Source organism: Podarcis cretensis (assembly GCF_951804945.1).
Source record: "Podarcis cretensis genome assembly, chromosome: 13".
NCBI lineage: Eukaryota > Metazoa > Chordata > Lepidosauria > Squamata > Lacertidae > Podarcis > Podarcis cretensis.
In genome coordinates, this window is record NC_137182.1 from 3,397,518 (window position 1) to 3,412,997 (window position 15,480).

Consider the following 15,480-nt stretch of genomic DNA (forward strand, 5'->3'; position numbering starts at 1 on the left):
CCATGGGCACTGAACCAGGTTTTGGTACTTTTGGCAGTGTGGGCAGGTGACAAAGTCCTACTGGAAAATGAAATCAGCATCCCCATAAAGCTTGTCTGCGGAAGGAAGCATGAAGTGCTCCAAAATCTCCTGGTAGACGGCTACATTGACCCTGGACTTAATGAAGCACAGTGGACCAACACCAGCTGATGACATAGCTTCCTGTTTCCGCCTGCGCCATGGAATGGAGGTCTCCCTCGACATTGTAGGGAGAGACAGACAGAAATAAACAAAGAATAATGGGGGAACTCATTCGTTGACTTCCTCTCTGGATGGGAGAGGAACGGGGTCTCACCTGTGGATTGCCCTGCGGTCTGGCACTTGCTTCCGTATGGAATGTGAGGGCAGGCAAAGGCACCGGGTGCATGAAGCATTCTCACTGCCATGACCCCCTGATTCATTCCTGGAAGCAGAGGATATCCTTTTAATTGGGCTTTAATTGTATAGGCATGTGCTAGTGTCATAGTCCTGTGTCATAATTCCACTCCGCCGGTTGAAGTTTTTGGAAGTAGTACCCACAGGTGAAGACCACCAAAGACTGTGGGTTGGCCTGCGGTAACACTGCCCCTACTACAGCATCCAAGGCATCTGTTTCCACCATGAATAGCCCTGCTGGGTCAGGTTGCCGAAGGATGGGTTGTGAAGAGAATGTAGCTTTCATGGTGTCTAATACCCCCTGAGCCAAACTGTCCCAGACAAACACACTTTTTCCAAAGGAGGGCAGTCAGAGGCGCTGTCACCTGAGCAAAATGCAGGATGAATGAACGATAGCAGTTTGTAAACCCCAGCAGGCACTGCACCTCCTTGTGGTTATGGTGTCGTAGTCCTGTTCTGCCAGGCATGGCAGAGCTCAGTGGAGGGAGAAGCCAGCCAACCAGCCAAGTCTCAGGGGTGTGCTTGCCTGGAGGCAGAGTCTGTATACAAGGTCCGGTCCAATCCTAAGGTTAGGAGTATCTCGGTTCATGTAGTCAGACAATCCAGTGGTCAAGAAAGCTGAGGATCCAAGCTCACGAGAAGCAAGCAGCAGCATCGTCTGGTCAAGAATGACAAATGTTGTTTCCAGTAACTGACTGAGGCTGCAAATGCTGCTTAAGAAAGCTGGAGCCAGCTGGTTCTCATAAGGAGCAATAAGGCTGATCAGCAGCAAGTAGAGTCATTTTGCCTTCTTCTCCATTAGGCTGCTGCTGCTAAGCAGGTGAAGCTGACTCCTGGCCCAGGAGGCGATAAGACGACAAAAAGTGGAACATCTCAGCTACAAGGATTTAAAGGTTAGAATTGAGATAAGGTTTCACTCGGTGCCAGAGACGGTGGGGAGAGGGGAGCCTACAGTTGTTTTTTTCAGAGTTTTTCTTATATGTTTCTGATTTGGCAACCCTCCAAAAATACAAAATATAATATAAAAAGTGAGGGTGGAAGAAACTGGACTAATAACATGAAATTTAACATCAAACTGGAACTGCGTGTGTGAGAGGAATGGAATGGAGAGAAAGGGGAACATCACTCTTTAAAAAGGACTATGTTGGAATATAGACCAAAACCACCCCCACTCTCTGTTATTTTATAAGGAATGTGAAGGAGACTGAGACAATTTGGAATGTAATCTAACTGGAAAGATAACTGACTGTAAATTTTCAGCTGAAAAGAGGAAAGGAGTCTGACAGCTCCAAGGTCAGAGGTTTTCTTATTAGTCATTGACAGTTTGGAATCAGACTGCTCTTCCTAAGTTGAAAAAAAAAATGGCGAGGACAGTTTATTTGTTGGAACAGAGAGAGCTCTAACAAGCTCTTGAATCATGGGACAAAGTGATGCAGAGACTTTTGGATAACTCTGAGACAGCCGCTTCTCCCGAGTCATGATGGGAAATATCAACATTTGGAAGAATGAAGGATACAACACCATTTATGGTTGGGACAACAACATGGCAGGGGGGAGGAAATATCACATGCAGGAAATAACTATGATTTCAGACTGTGTACCCCACTTGAAAGGGTGGCGCTGTGGGTTAAACCACAGAGCCTAGGACTTGCCGATCGGAAGGCCGGCGGTTTGAATCCCTGTGATGGGGTGAGCTCCTGTTGCTCGGTCCCTGCTCCTGCCAACCTAGCAGTTCAAAAGCACATCAAAGTGCAGGTAGATAAATAGGTATCCCGCTCCAGCAGGAAGATAAATAGGTACCACTCCGGCGGGAAGGTAAACTGCGTTTCCGTGTGCTGCTCTGGTTCGCCAGAAGCGGCTTAGTCATGCTGGTCACATGACCCGGAAGTTGTACGCTGGCTCCCTTGGCCAATAAAGCGAGATGAGCGCCACAAACCCAGAGTCGGTCACCACTGGACCTAATGGTCAGGGGTCCCTTTACCTTTACCCCACTTGAAACTCCATAAATTACTTAATATATTAACATGAATTGAAACCATAAGATTGTAGCTGTTGTATAAGGGATTACTATCTTGAAGGGAATGTAATTGAAATTATTAAGATTTTGGAAAGCAGAAAAGAGAGCGTAACCCATCAAATCTAGCATGTGAGGCGACCACTTTAACTAAATTGTATAATTCAGTATATAAATAATTGGTTTTAACAATTGTATTAATTGGATAAAATTGGCATTGTTATAATGAACTTGTTATTGGAACGATACTGGAAAATCAATACAATATTTATTTAAAAGCATATAAAGTCATCTGCACACTATCAGTTCCTTGTCCAATGTAAGAGGACATTCTCAAAGCTAAAGATAATAAAGACAGGGCTAACAAATTCACTGTCTTAGGTGAACTTGGAGTCATACATGTTGCTACACATTGAAAATGAATTGTTAGATGAATTGGATGCAAAACAATTACTGAACAGATCCGCACAGTCATCTAGTGAATTCAAACGGTAGCTCTGAATGTAGTGGACCGCATGAAATATGCTTTAGAACTACCTGTGAATGTGTAAAATATTCAGTACAAGCAAACTATTTAAAAATATCCACCATTATTTAATATTTAAAAATAATTATTAAAAGATTCTATTATAACAATCTATGTTTATATTTAGGTAAAGGTAAAGGGACCCCTGACCATTAGGTCCAGTTGTGGCCGACTCTGGGGTTGCAGCACTCATCTCGCTTTACTGGCCAAGGGAACCGGCGTACAGCTTCCGGGTCATGTGGCCAGCATGACTGAGCCGCTTCTGGTGAACCAGAGCAGCGCACGGAAACACTGTTTACCTTCCCGCCGGAGTAGTACCTATTTATCTACTTGCACATTGACGTGCTTTTGAACTGCTAGGTTGGCAGGAGCAGGTACCAAGCAACGGGAGCTCACCCCGTTGCAGGGATTCGAACTGCCGACATTCTGATCGGCAAGTCCTAGGCTCTGCGGTTTAGACCACAGCGCCACCTGCGTCCCTTATGTTTATATTTAGTATCTACTTTATACTGCCAGCAATATGTACAATATATGTACACTGTAATTACTAAAAACATACATTTATTTCACACAAAAATTAATTGTACCTTTTTCCACTTATGTATTTTTTGAAACATTTATTTCTTATAAAAATTAAATGATAGCCTTATAGTCCTTCAGGGTCCCCTTGTACTTGACGTTCTCAGCGTTTTCATGTGCTCCATCCACATAGTGCTTCATCTCAGTAAGAGCAGAACTCTCCAGTATACAGGCAATGGAAGCCGTGCTAAAGAGCGCTACTTTGCCATTAGAATAGGCTGCTGTCCTTTGAGAGGGTGGGGCAAATGCTCCTTTTGTGCAGAAAGATATATTTTAATAAGAGCTCCCAAGGTGACGTACAGTAAAAGAAATCTAAAAGCATTGCTTCTTCAGTAATCCTAGCACCATTATGCTGGAGTCACATGTAAGGATATTAAAAAATAAAGATACTGATAGAAAAGGCCTTTCAGAAAAAAGGCTCGTGGAGTCTGCTGCTTTGAAGCAATCAAGAACAATGCTCTAAATGTTACTTTCCCCAAGCCTTAGAAGATGGTATCACTTTTCTCCATTTTGTACCAACATTTGGCTTTCTGTTATTATGGGCTTCAATATTTGGCTTTCTATTATTTGTGTTTCTTTCTAATGGCATTATAAGTCACAGCCACTAAGAAGGCTGGGCTAGCCCCCCTCCCCAATATGCTCCTGGAACGATGCTTTTAGGCTTGCCACTCCTGTGTGATGCTGGGCATCATGTGGTGGGCAGGCAGAATGGGTGTTGGGGTTCTGAATGCCAGTCCTGTGAGCACGGCAGAAGCCAGTCTTCATTCAGATGGAGAGCCAGAGGTGAGACTATGGCTGCGCAATGACACAGATATATGGGGTTCTTGTAGGCAAAGGCATTGCGTTGTGAGACGGATAGACCTTGTGATCCCTCTAGCTAGCAGACTATATATAAACCTGCAGTCAGCTATTTTCAGGGTAGTCTTATTTGGTAAAGGGAAAGTAATAAAGATGGGTGAACAGAAATCTCATCTAAATTCTTATGGCGCATACATAATATTGTTGAACAAATTCTAAAGTGTCTCGTTTTTAGAGTGAATGCTTACTGAATTTTATAATTGTCGGGGGAAATGCTGCTTACCCTTAGTGTATTTCATGAATTTCTAAAGTCTCCAAAATGTTTTGAGACAGCTGTTGCTGTTTAATATTGGAAATCTAAAAGTTTCTTCCACCATGTATATTCTAATTACATGAAAAAATGATATCAAAATGACTTTTATTGATGCTTTCTATTTTGGATGGATTAAGCACTGCTTTTGCAAACTTTTTCCATTGCGAAGCTATATTGGTCTGAACTAACAAATAAGCAGGGGTGATAGCAGTGGTATGAGAATAAGTAAAGATCAGGAAATAAATAGTCTATAAATAGGTAGCTTTTATTGCACAGTATGACGCTTAATTGTTATAGACAAGTGCTGCTGATCCTAATCTGTACTTGCCCTAATTACAGCAGGTGCTGCAATATGTTTTGTTATAATCAATGTTTTTGTTGAAGCTGGAGGTGTTTGTTTCTCCAAATCTGATAAGCCAATCATTTCCTGATCTAGAAAAGATAGGAAATTACTGAGCCCTGAATTTAACACATGCCGAGCACTAGCACCTTCTTTATTAAGGTATTACTTGGTTACGAAGCAAGTTTGATGATCAGAGAGAGATCTTTGCTGATACTAATTACAGCTCTAGAAAGAAACACAAATTACAGGTTGCTGAAAATACCATTTTCACACATGGCAGTGCCTTTGCATTTTCTGTGCTGTTTGTGTTGCGTGTGAGTCTTAAGCATGCAACTGAGGCAATTTTAAAGCTAAGTTGTATTCTAGCCATTGTAGATATCATGTCTGCATTACACTACTGGTTTTGGTGAATTATTTTGTTGTTGTTATTAATTAAATGTGTTAGTTGCTTTATCTTCCTGAAGGCAACCAAAAGCAACTTACAAAGCAACCAACAGACAGACAACAAGCCCCACAGAGATGCATGAAAACCTGAAGAAAGAGAAATACATTAAAAACACCCCACCCACTTCTAAAGGGGCACAGATAGTTGCCCCTGGTTATAGAGGAAAGTTTTTGCCTGGCACTTAATGAAGGCACCAGGTGAGCCTCCCTGGGGAGAGCCTTCCACAAATGGGGAGCCACTGCAGAAAAGGCCCTGTTCTTGTGTTTCCACCGTCTGGGCCTCTTGTGAAGGAGGAACGCAAAGAAGGGTATCAGATGATGAGTCCAGAGTCTGGGTCAATTTATATGGGAAGAGGCAGTCCTTGAGGTATTGCAGTCCTGAGCCATTTCATCTACCTAAGATACAGAGTGGCTGAGCCCCCACTCCATCCCATTTTATTTTATTTTATTTTATTTTATTTTATTTTTTGCTGTTACTTCAAGTCATGATTCAACTTCTCTGGCCCCATTCCTGGAAGAGAATCCTACATCATAATGTAACATCAATCTGATGTCCTAGGAAGAAGAAAAGAACCTTATAGTTAAGATGAAAATTATTTAAATTCATCCATTCCTAAAGGGTGAGGATTCTCTCCCCTCCCCCCCAAAAAAATTGCTCAGCCCAAATACTGGACTGAAGGGGTAGCAATTAGTGTGGCTGCCAGAATTAATTTCATTCAGTTATTTAGCTGAATAAAAACTGCAGTGAAGCATGTATTAATCTCACATGGAAAATGAGCATCTTTGTGTGTCATATTTGGGTCTTAATTGCTTTGTTAAAATTTATTTTTGGGGGGGAATTGAAACTTTATCATCTTTGTTTTTACTATCATTGAAAGTAAATGGCTGTGGCTATCAGGATGATGGAAAAAATAGTGCTGAATTAATACATACACACAACGCAATACTGTACATATCTACAGGATTGAATTGAATGGGATTAAGTGTATATAGATAAGTGTGTACATAGGACTGAAGCATCACTAAATTGTTCCATTGTTCTGTTGGTGGGGAGGCTATAAATATATACAAATATAACAGCTTTCATCACTGGTCTTAACAATAAAAATATTATTGCTCTCATTGCTTTTTTTACATTTTATGTAAAATGTACATTTTATCATTTTACAAATATATTTAACAAAAAAACACACCTTTACACTATCAATTTGCATTTCCCTCAACTTCCCTCCCCTCCTTTCTCTGGTTACTTAGTTTATATCTTTTTGTTACTGCATACCCAGTTCAAGCCTGTTTACTATTTCCCCTTTTAATTCTCTTTACCTCCCTGCTCTCATTGCTAATTCATGGATAGAAGGACTATTCTATGCAAGTTTCTCCATTTACTACACAAAGATTTTCATTAAAACCTGACTGGAATTGTTAAGATTACTTGTTTTTGCCCACAGTGGATTGTACCAGTTGCAGGTGGTGTCTCATTTTTCATGCTCTTCCATGTAAAAAAAATAAAAAATGGGCCTTGCTAGTAGAAAACTAGCACATTGCAGACAACGGGTTTAGCTCAAGACTCTCCTATTTGTGCTTATTACCTGTGTTCAGGAGGGAGGAGGAGGAGTGATTGAGAAAAACAGAGACTATTAAGGGTAGGTTTCTTGCTGCATTCCCCCAGCAATGTAGCTAGCCGCCCAGGTGCCCTGCTCCTGGGGTGCAGGATGAGCCATCCATGAGGGTGGATTAATTGGGATATCAATGAAAGGAGAAGCTGCAGAACTGTACCAGACAAGGAATCCCTGGGCTGACTTTTGCAAACCTTCCAAACCAAGGCTTAGTTCCAGAACCATTTTTGTTTGTGGGTTTGTTTGAAATAATTTTCATTAAAAGATTTTCTTGGTTTACAAAAGTACGTGAATTATCTCTTTTTTTAAGTTGAATTTGCTCTATGATAGACCATTCACATGTTCAGGGATTCTTCCCTTGAAGCAGCCCTTAGCCTAGAGTTCTGCCATGCTTCAAGGATACCTTCTTTCTTCCAGGATCTCCTTTGTCCACCGCTGTGGCTCCTGGAGAAGCACTCTGTGTAAATAGAACAGGTAGGAGGATGGAAATATTTGCCTGGGGCTGGGAGAACACCCTACAAGTTGAGTGTCAACAGAGAATGGGAGAAGAACCTTCCTGCATGAGAGCAGAAAGGAGATGCTCTTGTCCTGAAGTGGGTGGGCCAAGCTTTCTTTGGGAGCAATGTCAGGGCAGGGGCACTGGGCATCCATTCCCCACCTCTGCCAGGAGGATACCAAGTCCTTCTTCACAGGGCTACGCTTACAGAGAATGGTCTCCATCGCCAGCACACAAGCTGATGGACACAGAGCAAAACTCCAGCCCCCCCCCCCCAGGTACGCTGCTGCATCCCCCCCTCCGTTCTCCCAGCATGAGTGAATAAAAACCTGTGGAAGCCATTCTTCCTGTTAATTTCATGCTCCAGCTGCACCAGTAAATAAATATCTGATGCTTCCTATTACCCCAGCAATGTAATCTGCATTGTTCCCAGATTCAAGGGAGTGTTCTGCATACTTTATTCATTTTGTTGTTGTTTTTTAGTCGTTTAGTCGTGTCCGACTCTTCGTGACCCCATGGACAAGAGCATGCCAGGCACTCCTGTCTTCCACTGCCTCCCGCAGTTTAGTCAAACTCATGTTAGTAGCTTTGAGAACACTGTCTAACCATCTCGTCCTCTGTCCCCTTCTCCTTGTGCCCTCCATCTTTCCCAGTATCAGGGTCTTTTCCAGGGAGTCTTCTCATGAGGTGGCCAACGTCTTGGAGCCTCAGCTTCACGATCTGTCCTTCCAGTGAGCACTCAGGGTTGATTTCCTTCAGAATGGAGAGGTTTGATCTTCTTGCAGTCCATGGGACTCTCAAGAGTCTCCTCCAGCACCATAATTCAAAAGCATCCATTCTTCGGTGATCAGCCTTCTTTATGGTCCAGCTCTCACTTCCATACATCACCACTGGGGAAACCATAGCTTTAACTATACAGACCTTTGTCGGCAAGGTGATGTCTCTGTTTTTTAAGATGCTGTCTAGGTTGTCATCGCTTTTCTTCCAAGAAGCAGGCGTCTTTTAATTTCATAACTCCTGTCACCATCTGCAGTGATCATGGAGCCCAAGAAAGTAAAATCTCTCACTGCCTCCATTTCTTCCCCTTGCACCAATTTATGCATCATCACCACCTCCAAATACTTGCAATGTGATCCTGGGGTTGTAGGCTGTTCTCTGCTGTATATACATTCTTCTTTCAAACTATAAATGGATAGGATGAGTGTTTTCACTGACTGGTTGTCAAAGCTTTTTTGGACTTACAAACATCTTCCAGAGATTAATATTTCACCCAAGGCTCTTCCTTTGCCTTATGCAAATATTTTTGTGACCGTATAACAAATAGTATTTTATTTGTAACAGAAGAAAAACAAAATAAAAATGTATAAATGCACATACAAGCCTCTGATCTCTGGAAAAGAGCTGTTGGTATTATTGAATTATTTTTATCTTGGTAGCAGTGAATAAATATTATCTAGCTCTTTATACTCGAAACACAGTAATTTTTACTTCTGAGTCAACTGACGCAATCTTACTCCCACTGTCACAGTTAGTCACTTGCTTTGTAAATTCACTCAGTGCTGCTTATGTAAAGTATATGCAAAGCTTGTATTTCTTCTTCTTTTTACAGATAGGCAGGTAATGTAATGGAAACTCTGGAAGGGGAGATCCCCTCCCTCAACATTTGCTGCCTGAACTCATTCACTTTTGCACTAAACTAGGGGCCACATTCGCTTGGTGGAAATCTATCAGAGAGCACATTTCAAAAGAGGATGGGACCAGACACACACTTAATGGCACATTCTTAACACAAAGAAACACACTAGGACAGTAGGAAAAATGCAGGACCCCATGACACTTCTCTGCGCTAAAAAAATACAGAGGTGGGAATTATTGGCACGTCCATGATGAAAGAAACTTGGATCATTGCTGCTAACTCATCTTGCCTGAATGTGGGCTTCACATAATTACTGTCCTTTCTGTTTTGATGGCCAGTTTTCTTGTAAGAAGCTTTCCACAGAAGCTTCAAGAGCTGCTGCGGTTTGTCTTGGTCACGTGTGAAGAGGGAATATGCTCATTCTTCCAATTTGGAGATCAGAAGACATCTCTCCCAGCAACGTGGAGACATGGAGAGCAGATACCAACTCTGCTTCTCCTCAGTTCTGTGTAGCATGCAAAGCAGCTCTGGCTGTGTCTCTTGTAACTTGATGATTTGTTACTCATTGAATAAAGGTAAAGGTAAAGGGACCCCTGACCATTAGGTCCAGTTGTGGCCGACTCTTGGGTTGCGGCACTCATCTCGCTTTATTGGCCAAGGGAGCCGGCGTACAGCTTCTGGGTCATGTGGCCAGCATGACTAAGCCGCTTCTGGCAAACCAGAGTAGCGCACGGAAACGCCGTTTACCTTCCCACTGGAGCAGTACCTATTTATCTACTTGCACTTCGTGCTTTCAAACTGCTAGGTTGGCAGGAGCAGGGACTGAGCAACAGGAGCCGACCTTCTGATCGGCAAGTCCTAGGCTCTGTGGTTTAGACCACAGCGCCACCCGCGTCCCACATACTCACTGAATAGATCCACATTATTATTATTGTTATCATTTTTTAATTGAGCACTGCTCATGTAACAAAACTGTTCAATTACTGAATTAATGAGCAGGACAAACTATCCGAAACCAACCTTCCTCTGCAGAAATTCCATTTTTAACTTGCTACAAAGTTCTGTTGTGAAAATATTTTATACCGTTGTGTGTTGCTGCTGAGTCTGCTTCTCTCAGCATAATCAAAACACATGGTTAAGGAGGAGATTGACATGTGGCTTATGAACACTGTAATTAGTTCTCCTTCCTACCTCTAAGCAGTAATTAAATCTGCTACTTCTGCTCTGTTGATTCATTTTACTTCACTGTTTAATGGCTCAGCTGAGAACATCTTTATCTCTACATCTGAAACATTTTATTCAGACAAAGAAAATAGGATAATCCACTATTTCCCCCAAGAACATGTTAAAGGAAAGAACTGTAATGCAATATGATTTGACAGTGGTGACACTTCTTGCTTATCAAATGAAACATATTAAAGGGAAATCTTCCACTAGTGTAGAAGGCAAATTTTCCACATGTAGGTTTTTTCCTCCAAGAGTTTCTCATGTCAGATTTTGAACCCAAATGCATCTAATTTTGAGCTGCCCTTCAGAGTCATAAATTAAATGGACAGAGTGTTTAGAATAGTAGTAATTATACAGTATGTAAAGCAGGAAATCTGATTGTTCCAATGACATCACAGATTTCTTTTTTAAATGTTACTTTAAAAAGGGATATCAATGGGCAGCAGAAATCTTTATACAGGAACATGTTTCGTTGTTTGGACCATCATCTTCCCTGTGAGGAGAAAGGATTTTTATTTTTATTTTTTTAAAAAAAATCCGATTATAAACAGAACAAAAGCGAAAGGCAGATCATATATGAAAACTTGTCCCTCCTTCTCTAAGTAGCAGAGAGTTTCAGGGGTAACCTTGGACAGGATTGCTTTCCATGTTAGGAGAGTCTGCTGGAGAGTTATCAATTTGCAAGTTGATCTGAGCCATTTGATGCCAGTCTTGCAAAAGCAACACTGTGCCGCTGTCCAAAGCTTGCTTTCGCCATTCCACTGGAAAAGCCAGACTTCTTTCACCTTTTCTGGCTTCATTCAAATGTCCACGTTGCTTCCTTCAACACCATTCAAACGGGTGATGTTCTTCTACTAGCCACAGGCTATTAAGCCTGTCTGAGAAGGCAGCCCCTTCCTTGCACAGTCATAGAAACAAAATTTCATTTTGTATTACAGGCTGAATATTGAATGCTTTTAAATAATATTTTCAACTTGGAAGAGAACACTTGAGCCTATTTCCTTATGAAGACAATTGATTTTTTCTGTTTTATTATGAAAAACAGTAAAAGTAAGATAGAGATGTAATACAGAAAGAACTACACTGAAAATCCACATAAAAATATAGAAAGGAAAGAAAAAGTTTGTACAATCTTCATTGAAAACTTCATATCAATATTAAGGTCTTTTCACTCTGCTGTTTTTTTGTTCTAGCTTTATCACTTCATTAACCTGACAGACCTGCATTTTTGCTTATTTCATAAGTTTCCTGTATTTTATAAATTTATGATGTTTTCATCATTTTGTACACTGCTATTATATTTTTATGAGTGGGCAGGTTACAAATACTCTCTATAAATACAGAGCCCATTTCAGCCACTCATTTAAGCGCAAAGCCCCCACTTTAAATCTCTCATCAGCCACACACTTGCCGTTGGCAAGTCACCATCTCTCATCCTCATCCTTTCTCCCTACCTATGTATATAGAGATGTAATACCTTACACGCCTGTTTTAAAGATTACTAGGAATATGTACATCAAATGCTTTGAATATTCTGAAGCGCCACGTAAATGAAAAGTATTATTTGTTCAGGCAACATACGTTAGGAGGGTATGAGTACTGAGTTAGTACTGGTTTTTTTGGGGGGTGAACATTTTGTGATTGCCAGCAGAACAATTGTACTTCATAACAGATTTGTGAGATAGGCGCTGATGTTTTTAATATTTTCAGACTAAGACTGAATATTGTTTCGTGTTTTGCTCCAAGCATTGCCTGGCGTAGGATCTAATTATGGAGTTTGTGACTTTCTGATTTTACAGTGGTACCTCGGGTTACATATGCTTCAGGTTACAGACGCTTCAGGTTACAGACTCCGCTAACCCAGAAATAGTGCTTCAGGTTAAGAGCTTTGCTTCAGAATGAGAACAGAAATCGCGCGGCGGCAGCAGGAGGCCTCATTAGCTAAAGTGGTGCTTCAGGTTAAGAACAGTTTCAGGTTAAGTACGAACCTCCGGAATGAATTAAGTACTTAACCCGAGCTACCACTGTAACTGATAAGCAACTTGCCAATGTTTGGCCATTTCTGTTCGTGAAGCTTTACTGAATGAACGTGAGCGGACTCTGTTTTAGAAAATGCACTGAAAGAACTGGCACTCATCATTTGATGGATTTATTTTACTGTACAAAATGTGAAAGATATTATGCATTCCCACCTGCCTGGCACCTGTCCATACAGCCTGAAATTTTGCCAAGCCGAAGTCTTAGTGCGTGTACAGCTTTACCCCAGTCTTGCAGGGTTTGGAGCTTGTGGGTACCTTCATATGTTTAGCTATGTGCACTAGGGCTTCCTTTGTTCATACATTCATGCTATACACATGGACACCAGGAGGTGGGGCAACCCAGCATGCAGATTTGGCATGCAAATACTTCTGAATAGGGCTACATTACACTGCAGATCCAACCTTTTTCTTCATAATAGCTGTTGGTATCTATCTGCCTTGGGAGACAATGGAGGAGTGCACCTTTGGGAGTGAAGTCAAACGATGGGAGAGTTACAGCACTTGCTGTGGCTATAGAGACTGATAAGGGAGAGACATGTTTTGCTGCAGCTGGGGCAGATGAAGGCATCCAGCAGTGCTGCTGCAGATGCACCATGACATTTCTTTTCTCTGCACTCCTCCCAGCAGTCATTTCTCCTCTAGTCTCTAGTGTAGATACATGACCTGACTGTCTGTCTCCAGGCACTGCAGTCATCTGCAAGGGAATGGAAGATGGCAGGATCCCCAAGGATATGAGGAGGTGGCTTCAGGGTTGGCTTCATATGGTGGGGCTGTTGTTGCCCAGCCTTCACATCGCGTTTGCAGACATCTTTGTAACACAAGAGTTGGTCAGCCAATGGGCTTGTTGCCTGAAGCTAGCTACTCATAGAACACATCCTTGGGGATCTTGCCATCTCCCATTCTGTGGACATTACCAAGCCAGGAGTATGAACATGCTGCGAATGCGGGCTTGGGAGAGCACATCTTTATCTGAGACTCTGTCCTGCCATGTGATGTCCACAATCTTCCTGATCCAGTGCGTGTGGGAGACATTGAGGCATCACTCTTGGCAGTTATAAGTTGCCCACAACTCACTTCCATAAGGCAGCATGCTCAATAGTCTATGGTTAAACCATACATGTTTTTGGTGCTATATTGGACTTTGGCAAATAATTATTACACAGAAATAGATAAATCCCCCCTCAAAAAAAAACCATCTGCTGTTTTTATTTATTTATTTGGTGCCATCTGTGTACATGGTGCTTTACGGGTTGAGCAAGCCACTGCCACTGGAGGCTTGTAGCCTAAAACAGTGAAAGAGAAGCAAAAGATGAAGTTTAAGGAAATGTACGGTAAATCAGAGTCAAGAGGGGAAGGATATCCTATAGTAAACAGAGGCTGGCTATTTGCTTCTAAGTCCAATGCAAAGCGCTGCTTCTTACTTTTAAATGGGAGGTAAGTTCCATGGTACCTGGTAACTCCTCTGGAGTGCCTACCCCAAAGTGATACAACTAGTTCCAGCATTATAATTATTTCGGCACCAGATTTAATCATTTTTATTTGCCCAGGGATTTCAAGTGGTTATGCTTAGTCTGCAATATGATTTATTTTATTCCTGCCTCTCATTGTTCCTAAATATTTATTATAACCATTGAGGTTGTGTTGTATTTGTATCTTGATGGACACCTGAATTCATATCTGATGCACACCAGCCCTGTATTATAAATATCATAAACAAATAAAACATATGATTATGTAGCTATTGGCACTTGGTTTAGTTGCAGTGGGTATTGGGACTAGGGGATTGTTCCAGTGACTTTTCGGAAAAATTAATAACGTATTTTGGGAATGTAGAAAAGAAACGGGATGGGATGGGATGGGACAGGGCAGGACATGAGGGATAGCAAAGGTGTGGTGCCCTAGTTGGAATTGACCACATTATGGGAATGATGAACACACCTGTGTTTTAGTTATCCCAAAAATCCTTTGCAGGAATCAAGGTAAACTGTCACTGACAAGTGTGGATGCTGTTCATCTGAATATTCCTGCTTTTATTTCCCAGCCCAAATTTAGCCAAGTATCTTCTGGCAGCCCGAAACAAGCTATATTGCCGTTAAATATAGGTGTTGTCAGAATAGCTGCTGCCTCTTCTTCAATAATTTTCTTTAGTCAAAGAAGCATTTTCTTTTGACCTCCAGTCAACTTTAAGCTGTGGAAACCAGCTGAGTCAGGACCTGCCTCGTAACCCTCTGCTAACATGCCTTCTTAAAAAGCAAACCTGGCCCTGTCCTGAGCTTAAACCAGGACATTGCCCGTTTCTGCACCAGCTGGCCTTGCTGCAGAGTCCCAGGACTCTGGACGTGAGAATCCAGCAAGCCCCAAAGAATATCATTTCTTTTGCCCGTCCCACAGCCATGAGTGACAAATCAGGGGAAAGCCTTAGGAAAGTACTTTTTCAAACGACACATAGTTTCAGCTGTGGAATTCATTCCCACACACGGTAGTGATGACCACCATCTTGTGTGGCTTTAAAGGGGTGGGCAAATTCACAATGGCTACCCACCATGATGGCTGTATCCATCCTTCGCTGTCGGAGGCATTATGCCTCTGAATATCGGTTGTACCAGGATGGAGTTCCAAAGGGATGCTCCACCATGCTAAGACCTGGTGATGCCTACATCATACAGATCAGACAGAGTGAAGTTACTGGCTGGGTTATGAGCAGTGAGATGATATTTTAGGTATCCTGGTCCCATGCTGTTTGGGATTTGCACACCAGCACCTTGAATTTAGCTCCATCTCTTGAGTTTCCACCGCCCAAGGCACCTTCTTCACCCCACCTCATGAGCTGGCCAGCTCTGCGGATAACTGTACAAAAGCAGGGGTGGGCTGTTTGAAGTGGGCATGTGAAGCTTCATTTCCACCTACGTAAAGCAACCAGTCAGTCAGCTTAGCTTATTACAGTCTATTTGCCTGCTCCATGCCTTGTCCTGATCCCTCCTTTCTTTACCTTTCTGCTGTAAGTCACAGAAGGGCAAGGAGAAAACATCGCTGCA

At 42.1% G+C, this 15,480-nt stretch overlaps 1 protein-coding gene across 5 annotated transcripts in view; it reads left to right on the top strand.

Annotated features, from left to right (window-relative positions):
- LOC307200817 (poly(rC)-binding protein 3-like) overlaps nucleotides 1-15,480 on the top strand; it is a 183,323-nt gene that overhangs the window by 79,277 nt on the left and 88,566 nt on the right. The window contains exon 1 of one of the 5 annotated variants that reach the window (XM_079949804.1): nucleotides 298-1,307. The exons of 2 other annotated variants lie outside the window; for them this stretch is intronic. The gene's annotated coding sequence lies outside the window, so the exon portion shown is untranslated. Of the gene's footprint in view, nucleotides 1-297; nucleotides 1,308-4,290; nucleotides 4,317-7,359; nucleotides 7,522-15,480 lie in introns of those variants that run through there. 2 more of the 5 variants (XM_079949806.1, XM_079949805.1) reach the window with 2 other exon arrangements.